The sequence below is a fragment of the Podarcis melisellensis genome, assembly GCF_964234715.1.
Source record: "Podarcis melisellensis genome assembly, chromosome: 5".
NCBI lineage: Eukaryota > Metazoa > Chordata > Lepidosauria > Squamata > Lacertidae > Podarcis > Podarcis melisellensis.
Window position 1 is genome coordinate 10,109,520 of NC_138537.1, and position 23,076 is coordinate 10,132,595.

Below are 23,076 nucleotides of genomic sequence, written 5' to 3' on the forward strand. Positions count from 1 at the left end.
CCCAGTAGCATGCCCCAGTCTGAGGTGAAACCTGATGTGAAGCATTCCAGTCTTCACACTTCTAGCCATTATACTACAACAGCTTGACTAGCATGACATGCAGAATGTCATGGAACTTCTTGGTTCAGAGGGTGGGATGGAGCTTGGAAGGAGAATAAGGAAGAGCTAAGAATGTACTTTTATATGCCTGTTGTCTTTGTCCATGGAGTTTTCTTGGCAGGGATACTGGAGTGGCTTGCCGGTTCCTGCTCCAGGTGGATCACGTTTGGTCAAAACTCTCCACTATGACCTGTCCATCTTGGGTGCCCTGCTCGGCATAGTTCATAGCTTCTCTGAGTTATTCAAGCCCCTTTGCCACGGCAAGGCAGTGGTTTTCCCAGTAGTGATGTATGGAAGTGAGAGCTGGACCATAAAGAAGCCTGATCATCGAAGAATTGATGCTTTTGAATTATGGTGCTGGAGGAGACTCTTGAGAGTCTCATGGACTACAAGAAGATCAAACCTATCCATTCTGAAGGAAATCAGCCCTGAGTGCTCACTGGAAGGACAGATCCTGAAGCTGAGACTCCAATACTTTGGCCACCTCATGAGAAGAGAAGACTCCTTGGAATAGACCCTGATGTTGAAAGATGGAGGGCACAAAGAGAAGGGGACGACAGAGGACGAGATGGTTGAACAGTGTTCTCAAAGCTACCAGCGTGAGTTTGACCAAACTGAGGGAGGCAGTGGAAGACAGGAGTGCCTGGCGTGCTCTGGTCCATGGGGTCACGAAGAGTCAGACACGACTAAACAACTAAACAACAACAACAAGAATGTACTGTTACTTGATCAAGGACCCCTGGTAACACATGGTAACAGTGTTGTAGATTCCACACACCCACAATGAAAGAATGAGTGAAAGAACCAAGAGATACATCAGTCCACTAAGAACAGGGAGACAATGGCAGCCCAGTCTGCTCAGTTATTTGTATTTACAACCCCCAGTGACTAGCCCAAATGGAGGTACAGATTTGAGGGGTTCTGAATAGCTTTAGATATGATGATGATGATGATGATATATTTATTTATACCCCACCTTTTTCCCTGACAGGAATCAAGGCGGCATACAGATAAAAAAAGAATTGCTAATAACATGGGGGGGGACAATTAAACATTAATATAATTAAAACTACATACACATATAAAATCTGTTTAAAATCTACAAATAATTACAATAAAAACAGCATGGCAACACCCCTTGCATTATAAGCCTGTTGGAATAAGAAGGTTGTCAGCTGCAGGTGGAAGGACAACAAGGAAGGAGCAAGACTAGCTTCTCCAGGGAGACAGTCTGGCAGAAGCCACCAAGTAGGCCCTCTCCCATGTCCCCACCAAGCATGCTTGTAAGGGTGGGCAGGATTGAAAGAAGGGCCTCCATTGAAAACTTCAAAACCCGGCCAGGTTCATATGAGGGAATGCCATATTTCAGATAGTTTGGACCTAAGCCATGTAGGGCTTTATCAGTCATAACCAGCACTTTGAATTGTGCCCAGAAACAGTGTAGCTAATAAGAGAGTTGTATGATACCTATATTTGACCAAAGTGGGGGAGGCAGTGGAAGACCTGGCGTGCTCTGGTCCATGGGGTCACAAAGAGTCGGACACGACTAAACGACTAAACAACAACAAATGATACCTATAACCAGTCCCGGTCGGCGATGTGGCTACAGCTCTTTGAGCCAGTTGAAGTTTCTGAGCACTTTTCAAAGACAGGCCCCTCACAGAGCGCACTAAAGTAATTCAAACAGGATGTTGTGTGTCACTGTGGCCAAATCAGACATCAGAAGGGATGGACAGCTGGCACACTAGCTTTAACTGTGCAAATGCTCTCCTGGCCACCACAGAAACCTGAGCATCCATGCTCACGACTGAGTCCAGCAGCATGCCCTAACTATGAACCTGTGCCTTCAGGAGGAGTTAAACAGCAAACCAGAAGAGGAGCAGATTAACACAATGATTTATCTAATGGAGAGTGAGTCAGATGATATCCTTTTATCATTCCAGCTCAGTGAGGAAGAATTAAAGAAATATTATATAGGGAATAATAGTATTGAAGAAGATTTCACTCTGACATATAAAGTGATTTACGAAGGGGAAACTCACACTTGCAAAGAGAAAATGAACTCATGGATTATTTTATTACCTCTATAGTATGCAGTTGAGCTTTCATGACAAGATGTTTAGGGACAGAACGTTTGTGGGGGCCAGAGATGTCTGAACAACTACAATTAGGTGGGAAACTCACCTAGGAAAAGAAGGGATGGAAGGATCTGCCAATTTCAGTTCATCATAGAATCATAGAGGTGGAAGGGACCCAAGGATCATCTAGTCCAACCCCCTGCAATGCAGGAATCTCAGCTAAAACAGCCATGATAGAGATGGCCATCCAACCTCTGCTTAAAAACCTCCAAGGAAGGAGCGTCCACCACCTCTTGTGGGAGTCTGTTCCACTGCCGAACAGCTCTTACTGTCAGAAAGTTTTTCCAAATGTTTAATCAGAATCTCCTTTCTTATAACTTGAAGCCATTGCCTCGAGTCCTACCCTCAAGAGCAGGAGAAAACAAACATCAGTTGCTCATTTCCCCAATCTTAAATTCCATTCTGCATATTTCTGGAGAAAATTGTTGCTGCTGTTTACTTTAAATCTTCATAAAAATCCTGCAGCATTTAATGCAAATTTCTTCCAATAAACACATTTTTATATACAGACCAGTGGTTTCCAATTAGCTATTACTGAGGACCCCCGATTTCTCAAAAGCCAAGCCATGGACCCCCTACTTTTGAAAATTTTGATAACTCTATGCTAGTTACCTCTGCAAAGCAATTTTTTAAAATAAAATGTGGTGTAGCCCCTAATAAACAAAGGATTTTAGGGATACTAAAAAAACAGAGTATGGCTGAGTGACATCTGGTTTTCAACATTGTGATATATCAGCAGCTAAACATCGTGATATTCGGGTATATCACAATGTCTGAAATTAGGGATCAGGTGTGGGGATGAGGGAAGGAGCTGTCACAGAAATCGGATGGGTGGAGGGAGGAGAGAAAGCAGAGTCACCTCCACCACATGGTTTGAGTGGAAGGGGCTGGGGGGTGCATCAGTGGGGCAGCCAGAAAGGCGCACATCCACTGTGGCTGCTTTCCTTCTAACTGAGAAAAGCTGTTCTGTCTCAGTGCCTGGGGAAGGTAACGCCACAGGCCTTGAAGTGAGGGCGATCAGCTGTCTTGTTCTCCATCAGCGTGAGGGGAAGGCAGAACTTCACAATTGGACTGCCCTGTTTTCCCTCAGCATGAGGGAAAACTGCAGCATTATTGGCTGCCCTGGTCTCGCTCAGCATGAGGGAAGGCAGCTCAGATTATCGGCTGAGATTATCATGCAATATTGGCAGTGCCATGAAATTGGCTGCCCTGTTCTCCCTTGCCGAGAAGTGATATATTGCTGCATACTGACAGGTCAAAATCACTATCGTGGTGTGATTGCAAAACCAATTTTGACCAATATATTGAAAAATCACACAGCACTAAAACAGACCATAAAATTTGTGATAAAGGTAAAGGTAAAGGGACCCCTGACCATTAGGTCCAGTCGTGGACGACTCTGGGGTTGCGGCGCTCATCTCGCTTTATTGGCCGAGGGAGTCAGTGTACAGCTTCTGGGTCATGTGGCCAGCATGACTAAGCCGCTTCTGGCGAACCAGAGCAGCATACGGAAATGCCGTTTACCTTCCCACCGGAGCAGTACCTATTTATCTACTTGCACTTTGACGTGCTTTCGAACTGCTAGGTTGGCAGGAGCAGGGACCGAGCAACGGGAGCTCACCCTGTCGCAGGGATTCAAACCGCCGACCTTCTGATCGGCAAGCCCTAGGCTCTGTGGTTTAATCCACAGTGCCACCCGCGTCCCTCCAAAATTTGTGATAGTACCATGCAAAAATGACAAAAAAAATAATAATTTGGAGGGGGAAGGGATGGGGCCACAGACTCCCTAGGTGTGTTCTGCCTATCCCCAGGGATCCCTGGACCTCTAATTGGAAACCACTGATATAGACTAATGAACACATTTTTGCAGGTTATTTTCACTAATATATTTTTATTTTTATTTTTATTTTATTTTATTTTGAAAATGAGAATTTATTTGCTTTGGATATCCAGCAGCAGCAGCTCGTAATGGTTGGACTTGGCCACATGCTCCAACTCGTCCTTCTTCTTGGTGGAGGAACCCTTAGCTGCATTGATCAGCTCATCTGCTAGGCACTCAGCTATGGTCTTTATGTTGCAGAAGGCAGCTTCACGAGCTTCATGAGCCCCAGTGCAGAACAACCAGATAGCCTGATTGACACAATGCAAAGGTGACACATCAACAGCTTGTCTCCTCACTGTGCCAGCTCAACCAATATGGTAGAGTCTTCATGAGGGCCACTGTTGATGATGGCATTCACCAGGACTTGAAGGGGGTTCTATCCTGTGAGCAGATGGATGATCTCAAAGGCATGCTTAATGATGCACAGTCATGAGCTTCCTGCCATTGTTGCGTCCGTGCATTATCATTGAATTAGTGAGGCGCTCAACAATAGGACACTGGGCTTTGCAGAAGCGCTTGGCAGCATAGCGCCCAGCACTGTGTGGCAAATACATGGCATATTTCTCCTTCACTGCAATGTAATCCTGCAAGGAGATGTCACTGATCTGCACATCATCTGTGCCCCATTTCCCAAACAACTTGATATCAGGGGTCTCTGCCACAGCAGGGACTGTCTCCCAGTCAGTCATTATGGAGGCACTTCGCTCTCCTCCCCGTGTCCCGCTTGCTCGCAGAGGCAGAAAAGTTAATATATTCATTTTTATGCACACTTTCCCCATATATTTATAAACTTGGTTTGGTTGGAGAACTGCATTGAAAATTTCAGGTAAGTGATTTCAACAGATTGCTATGTTCCAGTTTTCAGGTTGTTTCTGAAAGTGCAGATTTGATAGATTCAACTTTAAATGAGAACTGAATCAAATCTCTCTCCCTTCTCTAGTCACTACTGTGAGGCACCAGGAGAGAGTTAGGAAGCAACAATTAGACCTCCATGGCAGCAATGGCAGCAGGTAGATAGTGTTCATACGCTGAAGGAAAAGCCACAACAAAGAGTTTCAGAGGTATTAATAGCAGCATGCGTGGTGGGGAAGACCCACCCTCTCAACACCAGTGTCACTGCTGCTTATCAGGCTGGGGTGGGACAAGGCAGTAGCAAGGCTGGGGCTGTATTAGGAGTGCTGGATTGGTTCCACCAGTGCCCTTAACCTCACCACCAACCTGCCCTGCCCCAGCTCTGTGAAGGTAAGCAGCAGTGATGCCAGTGTCAGAAGGGCAGCTCCATGGCCCACCACATATGCTGCTAATGGGAGGTACGGCGAATTTTAGCAGGCATACCAAAAAACAGGGAGGGAAAATTACAGTGGTGAAACAGAAAAACTCAGAATGGAAAATTGTCCACCAGAAGGTTCTGTTTGCTACAACTGCATGTAAATGAGACATTTTACAAGAGCATGCTTTGCAGGTGTAACAATACAACAAATAACTACTTTCTGGAATAATTGGCGGACAATCCAGTAGTTAAAATGAGAGTGTGGCAGCACAAACAAATGTGGATGGGTACCCAGTTGAATGTAAGCTAGACGCTGGAGTTGATGTCACAGTTATCTCACTGACTATTTAGACTACATTCAAGATAGAGCCTTCTAGAGTCAGATAAAAACCTAAAGCAACAATGAGAGAAACACTCTGCAACAGTGGAAAGGTTCAAAGCAACTATGCATTGTAATGAAGAAAGAAAAGTTATTTATGTGAGATCAATGCCTGTTAAGACTCAGAGCATGTGAGGGCCTGGTGTTGCTTAAATGGCTGGGATAAATGGCATTAAACATTGTCAGCAGTCAACCCACACGCAGACTATCCCACACTCTTCCAGGGTCTGGGCTGGATAGGAACTTCAAATAAAATTAATCTGAAACCAAATTCCATTTTTTCCATATTTGTTTCCAGACAAGTGCCAATTTCACTCTTTAAAAAGCTGGAAGAAGTGGAAATGGAGGTCACTGAACCTGCTGGTGATCCCACAGATTGGTGCGGTCCAATGGTTATTACTGGTAAGAGGTGGGAAAGTATGGATCTGTGTTGAAATATAGAAGAGAACCGTATCCCATGCCAGTTGAGAAGGCAAGTCCAAATTCTTTTCTAAATTAGATGCCAACAGTGGATTCTGACCAATTTCATTGACAGAAAGCTCAACTAACAAAATTCATTACTGTTTTGTTTTTATTATTTATTTTGTGTTTTATCTTGTATTTTTATGCTGTGAACTGCCCTGAGGTCTATGGCTGAAGAGCAGTATACAATTTGAATAAATAAATAAAATAAAAATATTCCCTTTGGGTGTTTCCAGTTCAAAATACTACCCTTCAGAATCACTTCAATTCCAAGCACTTCCAGAAAAGAAAAGAATTGAATTTGGGGCTGTTGAGGGGGTACTGAGTGATATGGACAAAGTTATAATCATGGTGCAAAATATGGAATTACTTTATACACGACTGTGACAGACCTTACAACAGCTTCTTGAGGCAAAAGTCACACACAACCAGAAGAAATGTGAGTTTACAATCTGCAACTTCCAAAGAACCTAAGGATTTATTGGAACCCATATTTTTAAAAACCACTGAAGAGCTTCAAAATGCAAACTAAAATAGGACAACCCCTCAGCCATATTTTAACCTAGCACTGTTCTGTTTTAATTTGCATCAGAGTCTCTTGGGTTGACATGCCAATTTCCATATTTGTGAAAATAACTAAATATGCTAATATTCTCCAAATACAGAATGTGCAATCAAATTATCATGAGTCTGGTGCAATGCTCTTGGTGAGAAGAGTTCCATCCAGAAATATGGTTCACTCATGGATCAAACATCACAAGTAGAACTTTTGTTTCAACACCCATCCCCTCCAACATAAGGCTCTTCCATAGAGTTGGCAGAGGTGGATTTAGGGCAGTGTGACCAGTTCCTTTGCACAGGGTTCAGGGTCTAAGGGGTGTTTTCCCACCTCTTTCCCAAAGCCTCTTTCCCTTGCTCAGGTTTGAAAAGGAGATGGAAGGGCTCTAGGATGCTGCCAGAGCCTCATGCCTTCTTCCCAAAGTCCAGAGCCTTGCTTAGTTGGCTTTGAAAAGGCAGCGCAATAGCTGGGCGGTGGTGCCAAATTTTGACCTCGCACAGAATTCTATATTATCAAGCTCCACCCCTGGAATTGGCTCTCACATGTGTCTCTACAGTTCTTTTTTAATGGGGAGTGAAAATCAGCATCAGAATTAAAGCAGGGAGTGAAGAAGAAAGTGGAGAATGAAGATCAGCCTCAGAATGAAAAGGGAAAGTGAAGATCAGCATTGGGATGAGAGGAGCAGGTGGTGGAGGATAAGGATGAGGAGACAACAGCAGAGGAAGCAACAGGTGGATCTGCTGCACCTCCCAGGGGGTCCAGATCCACTGCCCAAGGCAGCTACCTCACCCTACTTCATGGGCCAGCTGGCCCTGGTTGGTATTATCCAGTTTGTTGTATGCAGGAAGTGGGAATCATAACAGTAGTAGTTTCTACTGAATATTCATAATTTGAAAATGTTATTTTTTTGAGAAGTAATTATTCTCCTCTGTCAAACCTTGAGAGGTATGCAAGGGAGGGTTCATCATATTGCCCTGGAGGAAGAAATGACCCTAGCTCATTTCCAATTATGAGTTAATTCGCTGAGTATGTGCAAACAGATTATTTCCCTAGGACCCAGCAATGAAGAAAAGGAACCAACAAAAAAGTTAGCCTGGTGAGGGGGGAAAACTTCATTCAACCCATGAGCTTCATTTAGGGAAACAGGAGCCTCTACCATGTAGAGGAGAAGCTCTCCTTGCTCAGCAAGTAGAAGATGAGACATACCGCACAATTATAGCCGAGCAATTCACCCACTAGAACTGGTGAGATGATTACTCTATTTTTCACAGCATGCCTCATGGGTAATGACAAGCAGTGCATGCAACTTTACGCGTGAGTGTCTTGTGTCTGTTTATTCCCAGCAATGCCAGCAGGAAAAACTGTATCTTACGACACTCTGAACCATAGGTCCTTGATGCTTCAATAAGCAGCTCTCACAATGTGCTTTAAGTCAATTTTTCTCCCCTTGGAACTATATATTTGTAACAAGATTCCACATGGCACCCATTTCACAGAGAAATCACAAAGCACTTTGCTCTTTTTTAAAAAAAAAGAGGAGGGAGGGAAGGAAGAAAGAAAGGAAGAGGGAGAATAGAGAAAGAGAGAAAGAGAGAGAGAGAGAAAGAAAGACAGACAATGAACTAGCTGTCTTGCTTTCATTTACATTTTTCAAGTTGCTTTCTCAGTTCTCAAAGTCTTTAACCTCTCAAGTGTTCCTGGACAGCCACTAGACATCCACCACTTGGACTGACTTTTGATAGGTGCCATGGCAGTTGCAAAGAACAGAGCTGCAGCTATTTACTTAAGAGGGTGGCGGCCATAGAGCTTAGGAATGTTTTCTGTAGCCTCACAAAAGGATAAGTTTTACTGCACAATATAGCCACTTTCTAACAGATGAAAGAAATGGATTCAATGTTGGGCACACAGAAAGCCAAGGAGACCTCAGTGGATAATGATACATAGTTAAGAGATGAACTCCAGAGCGTGCAGCACATTTACTGCCAAAGAAATGCAGTTGTAATTATTTTCTCATCCACCTTCCCACACTCCCCATTTTAAGAATCCAAGTCCTAATAGCCAATATGTTACACAAGTCTCTTCTATGTGTCACGAGAGAGGGGAATGACAAATTAGTTCTCATGAAAGCTTCCAAAAGTTCTGACCCTCTAAAAAGGGTTGTATCAACGTGTTAGGAGAGATGGTATACATATTGCTATTGTGCAGCAGTCTGCATCAGCTCAGACCTTGGAGGCCTCAGATCCACGTGAGAGATGACAGCAGACATGTAGGTCTGTGGTCAGGAATCTGAGGACTGTGGGCTGAATGCAGCCTCCAGGCTTCTCTATCTGGCCCTTGGGAGTCTCTCCAGACCATATCTCTCACTGGATCTGCTTTGCACACTGAGTGCTTTTATCAAGCTGGAGTGTATCACCGGGGAAGACCTTAGTAATTTGCTGCCCTGTGCAAGGTCAACACTTGATGCCCACCCCCCATTCTCACGGTGCCGGCTTAAGCCAGGCTTTGGGAAGGAGGCGTGAGGCTCTGGCACGGTCCTTGTTATTGTTGTTGTTTAGTCATTTAGTTGTGTCCGACTCTTCGTGATCCCATGGACCAGAGCACACCAGGCACTCCTGTCTTCCACTGCCTCCCGCAGATGGGTCAAACTCATGTTCGTAGCTTCGAGAACACTGTCCAACCATCTCATCCTCTGTCATCCCCTTCTCCTTGTGCCCTCCATCTTTCCCAACATCAGGGTCTTTCCAGGGAGTCTTCTCTTCTCATGAGGTGGCCAAAGTCTTGGAGCCTCAGCTTCAGAATCTGTCCTTCCAGTGAGCACTCAGGGCTGATTTCCTTCAGAATGGATAGGTTTGATCTTCTTGCAGTCCATGGGACTCTCAAGAGACTCCTCCAACACCATAATTCAAAAGCATCAGTTCTTTGGTGATCAGCCTTCTTTATGGTCCAGCTCTCACTTCCATACATCACTACTGGGCAAACCATAGCTTTAACTAAAACTCCATGGCAGGGTCCTAGAGCCCAGTAAACGCTTGCAGGCCAATAAGCACCTGCCCGATGTTGGGAAGAAGGAAGGAAGAAGCTAGGACCCTGTCAGATCCCTCATGCCTCCTTCCCCAAACCAGGCAAGTACTTACCAGGCTTTGAGAAGGTGCTCTCCTTGGCTGTGTGCCCAGTGTGGCTGTACCGCTGCCCTAAATCCACCTCTTGACTATTCTGTTAAAGTGGGCTCTATCAGCCAGGCAGATAAATTTATTACAGCACTTGAGATATATGTTTTCAAATCCCTAGAAAGAGAGGAAAATAGATTGGTGGGATGGGTTCTTCAGCATTTTAGTTCTTGGACAGAAAATCATTGTTAAAGTAAAAAGAAAAGAGATGCGAGAGAAATCAGTATGTGCTTCCTGTAGTTAGTTCTCTCTCAGCTGACCAAAGTACTAAAATAAGCATTCTTAGACATCAGACACTGAGTTAATATTATGAAGTGACATTTAAAAATGAATCCGAATATGGCAAATGAAGAATTGGACCTCATAATTTCCACCTAGAAGTTTAAATTTATTCTTGCCCATTACATTTGACCATCTAGGATCCTCTGGCTATGAAACCTAATTCTCAAATCCCAAACTGCTGTATTGCCACCAGAAACCAAAGCTTCTTTATACCCAATGCCATTTCATCAAATTCACATTCATTGATTAGAGTTTGAGAAACCCATCAGATTTAGAATTTGCATTTCCCCCCAGTTTCCGCACAGATTACAAGTACATGGCATGTGAAACGGCTCATATTTCTTGAGTTAAATTATTGCTGCTTCTGAAACCAAAAACAGCCTATTATTAGGTACAAATTAAAATGTAACTTGGATTCTATTTGGTGAAGTGTAGTAGATATTGTGTTGTACTAAAATGACTGATTGACAAGCGTGCTATGTTCTCTGCGTGGCAGTCTTTTAAATCTGTGATTGCTTTAATATTGAAATGTTTCATAGAAATGTTTTCAAAGTGTAGTAATAAACTCCTCTTGGATGCGAAAATAATCACTAAAGTATTTCTTGGGTACTGATTTGTACAGGCACTTCAACATAGGGTCTGAAATCGGAGTGTTATTCTTTTTTCCTAAATGTATCATTATTGTAAATAATATACTTTTCCAGAAGAAAGTACATAACTGGCCCTTAAAGGCCTTCAGAAAAAGACATGGAAAATTCAAGAGAAATATCGACAAATATTTTAAACCGCATTCAGCAATGCAAGTAAAATGGTCACAAGAGATACCGTATATTCAACATAAGATGCTATTATATTAAAACATGTTGGTGTTTTCATTTCTCTATGATTCACTTCCCACCTCTGCTTTCAATATACAGTGGTACCTCGGGTTAAGAACTTAATTCGTTCTGGAGGTCCGTTCTTAACCTGAAACTGTTCTTAACCTGAGGTACCACTTTAGCTAATGGGGCCTCCCACTGCCGCCATGCCGCCACCATGCTATTTCTGTTCTCATCCTGAAGCAAAGTTATTAACCTGAGGTACTATTTCTAGGTTAGCAGAGTCTGTAACCTGAAGCATCTGTAACCTGAAACGTCTGTAACCCGAGGTACCACAGTACATGGGTTTTTTCACGGGCAGGGATACTTCTAAAGTAACAAGCACCGGGGGTGGATCAAGGGCTGCACAAGCTGTGCACATGAACTGGGGGTGCTGAGCTGGAATGGCGGAGCCTTCTCACAGCAAGGTAAGTGAGGTGTCAGGTTTTGGGAAGGAGCTGCAAGACTCTACAGGTTCCTAGAGTCCTTCTTCCTCCTTCCCAAAGCCTTATTGGCGCTTTCTAGCTTTGGGAAGGAGGTGGGAGGGCTCCGGGACCCTGTCAGAGCCTCATGTCTCCTTCCCAAAGCCCCATGCCTGTCTTACGCAGCTTCAGGAAGACAGCACAAGGGCTTATGGGGAGTGTCAAATTTTGGCCTTGTGCAGGGTGCCATATTACCACGGCCGTCACTGCAAGCAGCACCTTCCGCAAGCAGCAGTTTCTTTTAATCTTTAATCTGGGTGAGGAAGACAGGGAGAGAAGGAGCTGAATGGACATCTCAAGGTAGGATATCCCATAGTTTAGAATGACGTGGCCACCGAGGAGGCTTTCTCACACCTGCTAATTAACTTTGCCTTGGCCACCACAGAGACATGAAAAGGAGACTCCCCAACAGATCTTAGGGAGCGGTCAAGCTGCTCAGATAGACTGCACCCAAGATAAATATGTATTTAAAGATGAAAACCAAAACCCCTTGAACTGGACCCAGAAACAAACTAGCAGCCAGTGCTGATCATATAAAATTGGTATCCTGACCTTGACACCTCACCCTGAGATGAAGACAGGTCACTTCTTTCTGCTCAAGCATTCTTTTTGCATTTGTTGGGATTGTATTGGATTTATCAAGCACTAGTTGGGAATTTTTTTCCCACAGCCAGAATATTTTTGGCCTATTCTTTAAACTGTTCATATCAATTAAGTATTAATTAATAACATAGCCAATTAGTTAAAATAAAAGCAGGGTTAAACCCTGGCTGATTTTAATATGTCCTTATTGATGTATTATTACCTTTTCCATCCTCTTTCTGCCCTATGTGCTATCCATGGAGTAGTTTTCAAAGTGCATATGTTTAAAGCCATTCACATGAATACGAAGGAAACAGTATTTTCTTCAGCAAACCTTGCACAAAATACTTGAATTTCTGATTTCTTTTGTTAGGTTAGATTTTCCCTGTGCAATTTTTTTTTTAAAAAAATACACATTGGAATTACAGCCTCTCAAGACACAAACATTTACCAGCATTAATGGGCACGTCCCCAGGTTCAACAAGCCGCTTTTCTTAAGTAACTCCTTGCTTTCTCATTGGGTCCAATTCAAATGCTGTTAAATCTATAAAAATCAATAGTGAGTCTATGCATTATGTAGCCGTTCCATCTAAAAATATATAGTATGGAATATGGGCCAGATACAATAGAGCAGCCAAGCACATGTAATTTACCAAACAAATCTAAAGCACTCCCACATTGATTTTTGTAGTTTTCTAGCCCCTAGTCACTAAGCAGAGAGAGAGAGGAAAATGGCTTACTTACAAAGTGCGCTAGTTCTTGGGGCTACAACATGTTCATCTTAGTGTCTCTGAAGAAGGGTTGCAGGCCAGTTACCACTGCCAATGAATTTCTAGGTCACCTTCCCAGTTTGCAATATTCACTTTTAGGACCCAAAATATTGGTTGCTAAAATTACACCAATCAAGTGTTTTTCTGTAAAAGTATATCCAAAGGCAAATATCTACACACAATGAGGAAAAAATGGTATGTGCATGTATTTATATAAGATTATTTTTCCCAGTGCTTTTAATGACAAAAAAAACTAGCAATGAGAGTGAAAGGAATAATAGCAGAACCCATGTTGACACTGTTGCGTATAAATCTATTAGCTCTACATAAACAAGCAAGCAAGAATTAGTGTTTAAAATGATTTAGGGAACCATTCTTATTTTTTAAAGTGGGTAAATTCCTTTGCTAGTGTTGCTTTTCAAAAGTCTTCTTCTATATTCTTAGATGTATTTGAGCACACTTACACATGTATCTGAAGAGGATAAATTTGGCTGTTGCTTAAGCCTAGGCAGCAAGCTATGAAATATGATTATTTTAACACTCCCATAACCCGTTCTCTGAGCACATCACAGACCTAAGGCATGTTGTATGTAGAATGCTTTCTCATATTTTATTTACTCATAAGTATCATTAACACACACAAGATCTATAGCCTCTGTTGCCATGTATCTCTCTCTCTCTCTCTCTCCAAGTCTTTAGTAGTCCCATGCTTATCTATTTCAGTCAAATGTATTTCTTATCGGGGAAAAATAGTGAGCAACCTGACAATACACTGTTATCGAGTTTTTTCAGCTGAGACCCACATGTCATTCAGCATGCAGACATGCCTGTGCTTGATTGATGGATGGGTTTGTGACAAATAAAACGAGGATCAACAGCTTTGCACCTTTCCCCCCCATCAGGAACCCAGAGTAAAGCACAACTCTGTAACAATGGCCGGATTAGGGATGCATTAGCTCTCCATCGACCAAAACCCATCCATTCCCATCAATACTTTGCACTTAATAACCTGAAGCTATGATAAGAAAACAAAAGAAGGAGAAAGGGGTAGGAGAAAACAAATCAATAGAAGAAGGGAATGTCTGTAAGATGTACTGTCCAAATGAAGAAAAAAAATATTTTTTTTTTGCTGAATTGGTAGGATAATGCCCCTTGACAAGAGAACAATGTACTGTCAGGGTTTATCAGGGAGAAATTGGCACAGTGTTAAGCACAGGTCTGGCATCTGAATGATGGCACTTACTGTGGCTGGAAAAATACATCATTCCCAATGTGTAGACAATACCTGCCAATATCCATCTAACAGTACCAGACATCACAAACCTTTAAGAATCACATTCCCGTTATATGATGTAGAGACCTCATTTTGACTCTCTATACCTATTTTATTCCTAACAATAACTCTGGGCTAAAAATGGTATTGGCCATTGTTTTTGAAGTCTTTACAACTTGATTTATATCTTCATGTTCTATGATGACTTCAATATTATTATTATTATTATTATTATTATTATTATTATTATTATTATTATTATTGATATTATACCGTACTTTGTAATTTGCTTTATCTTACCTAAGCAATCCAAAGCAACTTACTATTAATATTTTTCACTTCTAAAATATCAAAGAAATCCACAAGTGGATGCTAAATATTCCATGAAATCAAGGAACATCCTTATGTGAATTGCAGACTACTTTCTTATTTTAGGTGGGGTGTAACACTGTATCTAAGCTACACCTTGTTAGATTCATTGTTAGCAGACAGATGTGGAGGCACTTAGTGCTTCCCCATACATCATTTCCTGCACATAAAAAGCTAGCATGTCAGGGACATTTGCTCCTAGTTCTCCTTGTCCTGCTAGTGTTCTATATGCAGGAAATTCATGTATGGAGGAACAGTCAATAATGTGAACTACACAGTCCCAATTTACCAGATTGCACTATTAAAAGAATAATAACAATTAACACTGGAAACACAGCAAGGATAGAATCCAGAAGAATTCAGCAGCAGTTGGCCAGGGATATACTATAGCAGGGGATGCACCCTCCCAGTGATGGCTGTACTGTGTTCACCAGGATGAGGATGGGGCGGGGCAAAAAACCCCCAGGGTGGTGTTAGTGCAGGCAGGTGTGCGCATATGCGCAGGATGCCACAAACAACAACTCAGAGTCCCCCCAGCTTGCAGCTGCCTTGCCCCACCCCATCCATGTCTCTGTGAACATAGTGGCCCAGGAGGGGGTGCCACTTCTGTGCAGCTGCCCATGCCCACACGTCACTGCTGATATAACCAATGAAACAATCTCTATTAAAACTATCTGACATATCATACTGGAAGGCTGAGCAAGGAATTAACTCTATACCTGGTTCTGAAAAAGACATCGATTTTGGTGTCCATCATTCTTCCCTAGGGGCATTTTGCATCTAGGGCATGTAAGCTGATCAAGTCCTATCCTGCTACCACTCACCTAACTTCAGAGACCGAACACAGAGGAACTCTGGTGATTAATGTAAAGTTCAGACAGGCTCAGGCAGAAAGAGACCCGTGAGGTACCAAGGTCTGAAACCATTTAGGGCTTAAAAGGTGATAACCAGCACTTTGAATTGGCTCTCTGAAGCTTCTAAGAACCCTGTGTATTTCTTCTCCTGTGAATCTGATTCATTAAAGAGAGTCCAACAACTCATCCCTTCCACAACAAGTTGAACACCATCAGAAAGATGAACTACGCACCAGCTGAATTCTATCCAAGAATACCTGTACCTGTAGTTTATTGGTCCTGGCTCCCACTCATGAACACAGTACTCACAGCCCAGTTATTGTTGAAGGCTTTATTCCAAAAGTCACTACAATGCCCTGGAGGTGGTGAGTGTTTCACTGATGAAAGGCATAGTTGGAGTAACACCAGGCAGCTCTTTCAATGCATTAGCATCATCCGATGACACCGAGGCAGGACTGTCTCCAGACAACACACTGGGCCTCTCCAATGCATCCAAACCAGCACCTCCTAGAGCACTGTGCTCCTCCCTAGAGTCTCACTTTAAACTCTTGTCTTGATCTTCCTCCCCCTCTGACCAGCCCTGCCAAAAATTATCCACAGAGCTCTTGACACCATCCAGTCCATTACTGATTCAAGATGCTTCCACTGCCTCACCTGGCTGAAGAAAACAAGTAGTAGAGCTGTGTGTCATCAACACACTTGATAATACCTTGCTTTGAATCTCCAGCTGACCTCATTAAGAGGTTTCATGTAGATATTAAGAAGGGTGGGAGATAAGAGGAGACCCTATGGTACACCACAGTGTAAAAGTCACATGCCTTAGCAGTAATCTCTAAGCACAACCTTCTGGAAATGGTCATCCAAATAGGAGGGGAGGCACTGGAATACAGTGCCCACAAACCCTAATGCACATACACTATTCAGAAGAATGCCATAGTCAAGAGAAGCGAAAGCCTCAGAAATCTCCAGGAGAATTAACATGATCACACTAGCATTGTTTTGGAAGTTTTCACATTCCATCAGATAAATTATTATTACTCTGTAAATGGTTAGCAGTAGTATGGTCCTTCTTAAGAATGGAGTATTCTCTGTTGTCCTCCTCATGGGTGAACAACCTCATAACTGCACACCTTAATCCAGGGGTCAGCAAGGTTTATCTTGCCTGGGCCGGATCACGCCCGCCCGTGATTTTCGGCGTCTGCATGTGGACAGATGTGATTTTTGGTGTTGGTGTCTGCGCAGATGCGATTTTCAGCATCTGTGCATGCGCAGAAGCAATTTCCAGTGCCACGGAAGCGAGTCCCCGCGCTGCGTTGGTTTAGCGTAGCACATGAGCAGGCAGCTTAGTTTGGGGGTGGCTCATGGGCTGGTCAAACGACTTCCGCTGGTTTCTTTTGGCCCATGGGCCTTAGGTATATTACCATTCAAATGAACCATCAGCTGTTGTACTTTTTTGTTTTTTGGGGGGGAAAGCTAAAACAAAAAAACTGCACATTTGAATACTACAAATAATGCACCATTGAATCATAAATAATGCCATTATGGATAGAGTGTTGAAATCACACATTCAATAGTAAGGGGATGTTCCAATTAAAATAAAACATGCTTTAGCTCTAGTGATGTTAATGGCAAAGATTTATTGAACAAGCTTAACTCTCTCACTGAAATAAATGGGGGCTTAAACTATGGTTGGATTTTGTCCTGGCACATTAACACACATTCACAACATCTCACTGTTTTCACATAATTAAAAAATAAGCACGAGTATCAACAAAACATCTTTCTTCCTATAATCTCCTCCACCCTCCTGGCAGGTTATTGATGTCTAACATGGTAGAGGGGGAAGCTTAAAAGACTAAGAGATTCCTTTCAAAACACTTACATTTCAAATACATGAATACACCCATTCAAACAACAACAAAAAACAGATAGTGCTCTGTACTTCAAAACAAGTGCCATGAAGTTGAGAGAGGATCTATTACTTATACTCACATAATAAATGAGGTTATCCCTGTTGTAAATTATTTTCTCAATGGGGCCTTAATTATAAATCCATAATTAATTACGACTTCTCTCCCCCCATCAAACATAAAATAATTATCTGTGATGTGATGATATCATCATCTCTAGAGCAACCAATTATGTCCTTACTGATATCAAGTGTGGAGTGAATATAAGCAAGATAGCTGGAGCTGGTTGATCAGCCTACTTATCTTACTATGACCCATGAAAGGGCATGTACCTATGCATTAAGTGATTCTATCATGATAACTTTGAGTGACTTTTTCACCTGGAACCATATGCAAAGGCTTGGGCTGTCTATGTGGGTATCAGGGAAGCAAATAGGATTCCCTGGGCCAAAAACACTATGTGTGGTTTGGGGTCCCTGCATCACTCCCTCCCACAATCTGTTGAGGAAAACTGCTACTTAGGAACCTGTATTCACTTAACCTAGCCTACTTCACAGGGCTATTGCAAATAGAAAAAGAGGGGTGGAATATAAACAACCTTGAGTGGGGGAAAAAATATTAATGGGAGGCAATGATAGCCGCCAAATTGGATGAGTTTGAAAGAGGGTTAGATAGATTCAAGGAGGGTAAGGCTAGCAACAGCAGATAGCCATAGTGGTTATGCTTTGCCTACATGGTTGGAGGCAGTATGCTTCTGCATATTAGTTGCTTGAAACACAGGAGGGGAAATTGGTGTTGCACTCAGATCCTGTTTCCAGGCTTCTCCTACATATCTGGCTGGCCACTTTGAGAACAGGATGTTGGATTAGATGGGCCATTGGCCTGGACTAGGAGGTTTTTATGTTCTTATGCTATCAGTGGTGTAGCATGGGTTGTCAGCACCCGGGGCAAGGCAAGTAATTTGCACCCCCTAACCCGTGGATTTGCGCCCCCTAACCCTAACCCCCAGATGTTGCGCCCGGTGCGGCCGGCCCCCCCTGCACCCCCCACGCTATGCCACTGTATGCTATGCCATTCACAGATCATGTAAAGAAAGGCAGAAAAGCAGCCTTCTTGCTTTAACTGCAACCTTTCCTAGTCCTGATATTTACAATAAATAAGCAAAAGTTGCTAATCATGCTGAATAACAGCAAGCAAAAAATACTCTAAGTTTGTGCTGTTTCACAATTTAGGCATCTGAACTATGAACTCTCAACCTAGCCCACCCTCATAGGACTGTTGTGAAGATAAAGGGGGAAGTGGAAGATGATGTAGGCAGTTTTCAGCTGGTGAGAGGAAAACAAAGATGCAAATATACAACAAGCAACAGATATCTGCAGTTTAACAACTCTCAACAAAACATATACACACACAAAACATTTTGCCAACTTGTATGAAAAATATCATTATGTACAGTCTATAGGAATTCTAACATGCTGCAGCTGTAAGGTATTTAATTATTTTATGGTTGTATTTGATTATTCATTTTGTATTTTGTATGTTTGTGTTTGTTGTTGTTGAATATATTACCTGCCCTTCACCAATAGGTCTCAGGGTGGGTGACAACTTAAATTTCTGTATTAAAAACAGCTTAAACAAACTACAGTCATAGTAATATGACTGTATTTTAATATTCTGTTGGAAGCTGCCCATAGTGGCTGGGGAAACCCAGCCAGATGGGCAGGGTATAAATAAATTATTATTATTATTATTATTATTATTATTATTATTATTATTATTATTATTATGTGGGTCATACAAACACAAATAGATGTCCAAGGCCTAGGTAAAGATAGTTACTGTTCATTAACAGCCCAGTGATGACAAGCAGACCAGTGGTAGTTGGGTGGGGTGTGTGGACAAGCAGAATGGAAGAATGCAATATCACAATCTTTTCTCAGTGGGAAGAAAACCTCATTTACTGGTATTCCAAGGGAGTTACTTCCGTGTAAAGCATACCAAAGCCAACAAACTGTGTTTTATTCTGTTGGCAGCTACAATATTAGATCCATTCCAAATTGGATACATTCCAGTCTGGGTTCAGGATTTGCCATGGGACTGAGTCACCCTTGGTCACCCTGATGGAAGACCTTTGCAGAGAGTGGGGCAGGGGGACTGCCACTTTGCTCCTGTGTTTTGACCTCTCGCTTGATACTATTCCATGGTTCCTCCTGGACTGGCTCTGGGGGATGGGAATTGAGGGCACTGTATTACAATGGTTCCAATCCTACCTTTAGGACCAGTGTAGCATCGAGAATGTCTTTCAGCCCCCTGGCAGCTATGTTATGGGGTGCCGCAGGGGCCTCCTGGACTGGCTCTGGGGGATGGGAATTGAGGGCACTGTATTACAATGGTTCCAATCCTACCTTTAGGACCAGTGTAGCATCAAGAGAATGTCTTTCAGCCCCCTGGCAGCTATGTTATGGGGTGCCGCAGGGGCCTATCTTATCTCCGGTGCTATTTAATATCTACATAAAGCTGTAGGGAACAGACATTAGGAGTTCCAGGTTACAGTCATTTCTGCACCAGGAAAGCCTTGCCATGGTAATTCATGCATTGATTACTTCAAGACTGTATTACTGCAATGTACTCTATGTGGGGCTTCCCTCACACTTGATCCAGAAGCTGCAGTTAGTGTAGAATGCTGCAGCACAATTGCTGACAGGAGTGAGGCCTTGTTAGCATATAACACATGTGCTCAGAGATCTGCACTGGTTGCTGATTTGCTACAGGGCCAACCAAGCTCAAGGTGTTATTATTAGTATATAAAGCCCTCAACAATGTGGAACAAGGTTACCTAAGGCATTGCACTCCACCATATGTGCCCACTTGACCGCTTTGATCAGTGGAATTGGCACTACTACAGGTGCCACATAATACCTGTTCCGCATTTGTAAGAACTTGATTGCTTAGTGTGGCAGCTCCTATACTTTGGAACTCCCTGTCTATTGAGATCAAGTAGGCGTCTTCACTGTATTATTTTTGGTGCCTGCTAAAACATCCCTGTTTAGACAAGCCTAGCCAGATGCTTAAAAAGCTGAAGTATTTTTTATCTTAGTATTTTAAATTTGTATGGTTGAAGGCAGGGTTGTATTTTTTTTCTTGATTTTACTGTTTCATCTTTTGTAAACTGATTTTTTTTTTAACAGTCAAGCAGTGTATAAATTTTATGACATAAATACGGTAAATAATCTGGAGATATGGATTCAGGTGCTATCAGTTGTTCAGCTTTCTTTCTTTCTTTCTTTCTTTCTTTCTTTCTTTCTTTCTTTCTTTCTTTCTTATTTATTTATTGCCAAAGTTGTTGAGCCATTTTTGAGATATCATTTTGGGACTCTAAGGAAGGCCTCCAATAATGACCATTTGGGCAGGTTAATGTGTTAGAAAGCTCTCCTTCAGATAGCTAGGTACCAGACCATTTAGGACTTTATAGGCAACACTATGGACACATTCCAGAACACAGCATTCCAGAATCTGAACAAGCCTTCAAGAATTTGAACAATATGAATTTAATATTAATTCATTTGTTTTCAAACCACTTTGATTTCATTCTTGGTGAAATTGGTGCCAGTATGACGTTGAATATAATTTTTATTTTATACTGTTTCACCTGCTCTAATTTTGAAAGCTAATCTCAGCTTTATCAGAATAGGGTTGTAATTTTATTAGAATAGCATTATGGAGATTTTCACAGCAGATTTGGAGGACAAGAAAGAGGAGAAAAGGTAAAGGGACCCCTGACCATTAGGTCCAGTCGTGGCCGACTCTGGGGTTGCGGCGCTCATCTCGCTTTATTGGCCGAGGGAGCAGGAGATACTATAAAGGGATAATCTTAAAGGAGGGAGGTAAAAGAAGGAATGCAGGAAAAGACGTTTTTTAGTTGAAGGATTATGTGAACATGGAGAGGCCCTAGTATTGACTGCACCATTTGAAAAAGGTTGCCAGCAGTTCTTAGCAGAAAAAACACTGGTTAACTTTGATATAGATTAAGCATAGACGTCTAATAGTTAATTTCTAAGAAGGGAAGAGATGGCGACTGCTTGGAAATTGTATCCTCTGAGCTAGAAACACTTGCAAAATTGTAGATGAGAGGACTGCCCTTTGCATATGACCAGAGATATCCCTTATTTTGCATAATCCAAAACTCAGCCCTGGTGTAGGGAATACATGGGTGGACTGAGGGCTCCTTGAATTAAAATTTGGATGGGGAGTGATTACAGTAATAAATTGTGTTGATTAGCATTTTTGTCAACGTGATATAGACTAAAAAATAATAATAGGGCACTATAAGGGCATGCGTGGAAATAAACAAGAATGTGCAAATTCACTACATCAGCATTTCCCCCTTCCAGAAGAATTGGCAACACTAAGAATAAAGCAAGTACTTCTAAATGATATTTCGCAAAAGTCAGTTACTAAGTTGGAACAAAGACACTGTTGTATTTTCTTCAATGGACAGCTCTGGGTACACTCCTATACACATTTGCTATGGAACAGGGGTGGACTTTGGGCTCTCAAATTCCAGCGGCGCCCTGTACCACGCTAACATTTGGCGCCCCCTGCCTCTCACGCTCTGTTCTACAGCATTGTTATGGCACTTCGCGCAGCCCAGTGCCCAGTGCAGCTCACTCAGCCATGCTACCCTAAAACTGCCTCTGTAAGCAATCCCAACGTGGTAGTATGCAGATTCTGTGGTGGAAAAACTGCCCTGTCCTAAGCCCAGCAGGTTTTTTTCTCCATCTTGCATTTAAAAAAAAAAATCCCTCCCCACCGACACCAATGCTCAACATTTATTTTTATTTTATTTATTAAATTTATATACCACCCTGCATCAAGAGATCTCAGGGCGGTTCACAGGATAAAATACAAAGTAAAACACAAGTAACTAATAAAACCAAAACAACAAAACAATAACACACACACACCCGCTTCTCACAGACACATTGAAAAGGCTGTAGGATCAAAATGCTAATCTCCTCTACATTTACATTCATGTGTGCTTGAGGGCCGCATTAGTTCCTGGGTAGTCTTCTGGGGGCCACATTGCAATGGTGGGCAGGGCTAGAGGCAGAAGTGGGTGTGCTCCCCTTGCCAGTGGCGTAGTGTGGGGGGTGCAGGGGGTGCCGGCCGCACTGGGCGCAACATCTGGGGGTTAGGGTTAGGGGGCGCAAATCCACGGGTTAGGGGGTGCAAATTACTTGCCTTGCCCCGGGTGCTGACAACCCATGCTACGCCACTGCCCCTTGCTATAGCATGTGCATGATCCTTTCCCTTCTCTTCCAGGTGCAGGATGCCCCTCAAGCCCTAGCAGCAGTGATATTAAACGCAGCTGTGCCACAGTTGCTGTCAGTGGGGTTGTTAGGAATTCCATGAGAAGTAGATGTGCCATCTCACTTGGTAGGCCTTCTGTCCACCCATGAAGCCATACTTACACCGCATCCAATGGCTCCTCAGCTGGTTTTCAACCTGCTTGAAAATTGTGGCCCTACTTGGGAGCAAATCCAATGGAAACTAGTGGGACTCATTTTAGACATGGATCAGATTGTACTACATGGCTGTTTTCAAAAGTGACGATAAAACTCTTTTTTGCACTCCCTGTATCAAAAATTGAATACTGAAACTAAGATTAGATAGAATGCACCTTTGGTTGGATAAGTTTTATTTTCTATTTTCTAGTTCACACTAGCCTACAAATAGCAGAA

At 42.6% G+C, this 23,076-nt stretch overlaps 1 protein-coding gene and 1 pseudogene across 9 annotated transcripts in view; both read right to left on the reverse strand.

Annotated features, from left to right (window-relative positions):
• LOC309369918 (uncharacterized protein) overlaps nt 1-23,076 on the reverse strand; it is a 456,081-nt gene that overhangs the window by 135,675 nt on the left and 297,330 nt on the right. The gene's annotated exons all lie outside the window — the stretch shown is intronic.
• LOC309370108 (small ribosomal subunit protein uS7 pseudogene) lies at nt 4,158-4,883 on the reverse strand (annotated as a pseudogene). Its single transcript has one exon. The product of its transcript is annotated as a small ribosomal subunit protein uS7 pseudogene (transcript).